General features: G+C 47.5%; 1 pseudogene; it reads left to right on the top strand.

Annotated features, from left to right (window-relative positions):
• The first annotated feature begins 744 nt into the window (after positions 1-744).
• LOC129462532 (large ribosomal subunit protein uL24-like) lies at positions 745-1,181 on the top strand (annotated as a pseudogene).
• The last annotated feature ends 2,266 nt before the right edge of the window (positions 1,182-3,447 follow it).

The raw sequence follows: 3,447 nt of genomic DNA, 5'->3' as shown, positions 1-3,447 counted from the left end.
AGAAAGAAAAGCAGCCCCCGATGCCCAGCCAGGCCTTGGTTCTTCCAGGAGCTGGCCTGGCACACAGCTGGCCCTCATAGTCTCCTGCTGAACATAATGTCACAGAACATCCACATCAGACAAGGCCACCCGGTGACTGTGATGAACCAAAACAAACACAGAACCAGGAACTTGTCCAAAATGACCAAACATCCTCCTTTTCCAGTCAATCTGAGTCACTGCTCACAGCTACAGTGTGGCTCCACTGAGCCCTTCTCTTCTCCTTTCCTGCAGCTGCTGTGGTGGAGTACCACAGACCTGATGGCTTCAGACAGAATATAGCCTCTCTCAGTCCTGGAGTCTAGAAGTCCGAAGTGAAGGGATAGGTAGGGCCGTGCTCCCTCTGAAGGCTCCGGGGAGAATCCTTCCCTGCTGCTTCAAGCTTCTGGTGGCTCCAGGCGTTCCTTGGTTGGACAACTTCAGTCTCTGCCTCCACCTTCCCATGGCCTTCTTCTCTGTACCTGTCTCAGATCTGCCTCTGCTTTTCTCTTCCCCTAGGTAATCCAGGTAATACAGGATGATCTCATCTTGAGATCCTTAATTACATCTACAAAGATCCTTTTCCAAATAAGCTCACATTTACAGGTTCTGGGGGCTGGGATGTAGACATACCTTTTGGGGGGGCCACCATTCAATCCACTATACCTTCCCATAAATAAGATTTATTAAACCTTTGCAGCCATCACCAAAGGTGGAGCAGCCAAAATGAAGTACAATCCCTTTGTGACTTCTGACCAAAGCAAGAACTGCAAAAGGCATTTCAATGCACCTTCCCATACTTGCAGAAAGATCATGTCTTCCCCTCTTTCCAAAGAGCTGAGACAAAAGTACAATGTTCGATCCAAGACCATCCAAAAAGATGACGAAGTTCATGTTGTGCGAGGACACTGTAAGGGTCAGCAAACTGGCCAAATAATCCAGGTTTACAGGAAGAAATAGGTCATCTACATTGAACGGGTGCGGTGGGAAAAGGCTAACGGCATAGCTGTCCCTGTGGGCATTCACCCAGCAAGGTGGTTATCACTAAGCTAAAACTTGACAAAGGCCACAAAAGGATCCTTGAACAGAAAGCCAAATCTTGCCAGGTAGGAAAGGAAAATGGCAAATACAAGAAAGAAACAATACGGAAGATGCAGGAATAAAATAATCTTTTTTTTTTTTTTTTTTTTTTTTGAGACGGAGTCTCACCCTGTCACCCAGGCTGGAGTGCAGTGGTGCGGATCTTGGCTCACTGCAAGCTCCGCCTCCTGGGTTCACGCCATTCTCCTGCCTCAGCCTCCCAAGTAGCTGGGACTACAGGCGCCCGCCACCACACCCGGCTAATTTTTTGTGTTTTTTAGTAGAGACGGGGTTTCACCATGTTAGCCAGGATGGTCTTGATCTCCTGACTTCGTGATCCTCATGCCTCGGCCTCCCAAAGGGCTGGGATTACAGGCGTGAGCCACTGTCCCCAGCCAAAATAATCTTATATAAACTTTCATTAAAACTTGAAGTGCAGCCAGGCACGGTGGCTCACACCTGTAATCTCAGCACGTTGGGAAGCTGAGGTGGGCAGATCACAAGGTCAGGAGTTCGAGACTAGCCTGGCCAACATGGTGAAACCCCGTCTCTACTAAAAATACAAAAAAAATTAGCCAGGCATGGTGGCGCACATCTGTAATCCTAGCTACTCAGGAGGCTGAGGCAGGAGAATTGCTTGAACCTGGGAGGCAGAGGTTGCAGTGAACTGAGATCGCACCACTGCACTCCAGCCTGGGCGACAGAGCAAGACTCTGTCTCAGAAGAAAAAAAAAAAAAAACAACTTGAAGTGAAAAAACGATTACAATACCCAATTATAGAATTATCCCCATTTCCTAACAATTCAATCCAAAGCAAAACCCCATTTTCTTAAACTGTCCCCAAAATCACCTAACACAAGCCCAAATCTGCAAGTGTTTTCTAAAACTATCTTACTAAGGTGCCCAACAGTTCCCTATCATGTATGTTCTCCCTCACTGCAATGATTAACAAATCCAACTTTTCCAATTACAGCTGTGTTCCTGGTGGTCTTTGTCTGGAAGGCATTGACACATGGAAGGAGGAAAGAGTGGTCAGGCGCGGTGGCTCACGCCTGTAATCCCAGCACTTTGGGAGGCCGAGGTGGATGGATTTCCTGAGGTCAGGAGTTCGAGACCAGCCTGGCCAACATGGCGAAACCCTGTCTCTACTAAAAAAGTACAAAAAATTAGCTGGGTGTGGTGGCGCATGCCTGGCACAGTTAGAAAAGGAAGGAGTGGGCCAGATGCAGTGGCTCACGTCTGTAATCCCAGTCCTTTGGAGGCTGAAGCCGGTGGATCACCTGAGGTCAGGAGTTTGAGACCATGGCCAACATGGTGAAACCCTGCCTCTATTAAAAATACAAAAATTAGCCAGGCGTGGTGGTGCACGCCTGTACTCTCAGCTACTTGAGAGGCTGAGGTGAGAGAATCACTTGAACCCAGGAAGTGGAGGTTGTAGTGAGTTGAGATCGTGCCACTGCACTCCAGCCTGGGCAATAGAGTGAGACTCCATCTCAAAAAAAAAAAAACAACAACAACAACAAAAAGAAAAGAAAAGAAAAGAAAAGGAAAGAGTGGTCAGGTGCAGTGGCTCATGGCTGTAATCTCAGCACTTTGGGAGGCTGAGGTGGGCAGATCATCTGAGGTCAGGAGTTCGAGACCAGCCTGGCCAACATGGTGAAACCCTGTCTCTACTAAAAAGTACAAAAAATTAGCCAGGTGTGGTGGCACGTGCCTGTAATTTCAGCTTCTCACGAGGCTGAGGCAGAAGAATTGCTTGAACCTGGGAGGTGGAGGTTGCAGTGAACTGAGATCCCATCATTGTACTGCAGCCTGGGCAACAAGAGTGAAACTTCATCTTAGAAAAAACGAACAACAACAACAAAAAAAGGTTATTGTGGACATTTTTATCTGATACTATGCCAAAATTCAACAAGTGATGATTTCTTTTTCTTTTTTTTTTTTTTTTTTGAGACGGGGTCTTGCTCTGTTGGCCAGGCTATAGTGTAGTGTTGCAACCTCGGCTCACTGCAACCTCTATCTCCTGGGTTTAAGCAATTCTCCTGCCTCAGCCTCCTGAGTAGCTGGAATTACAGGCATCTGCCACCACGCCCGGCTAATTTTTTAGTTTTAGTAGAGGTGGGATTTCACCATGTTGGCCAGGCTGGTCTTGAACTCCTGACCTCAGGTGATCCACCTGCCTCAGTCTACCAAAGTGCTGGGATTACAGGTGTGAGCCATCACACCCAGTCAACAAGAAATGATTTCTCTCTTTTTTTTTTTTTTTTTTTTTTCAGATGGAGTCTCGCTCTGTCACCCAGGCTGGAGTGCAATGGCATGATCTCAGCTCACTGCAGCCTCTGCCTCCCG

The sequence above is a fragment of the Symphalangus syndactylus genome, chromosome 14 (genome assembly GCF_028878055.3).
Source record: "Symphalangus syndactylus isolate Jambi chromosome 14, NHGRI_mSymSyn1-v2.1_pri, whole genome shotgun sequence".
NCBI classification, from domain to species: Eukaryota; Metazoa; Chordata; class Mammalia; order Primates; family Hylobatidae; genus Symphalangus; species Symphalangus syndactylus.
Note: the sequence above shows the minus strand (reverse complement) of the source record. Positions and strands in the feature narration are given on the sequence as shown.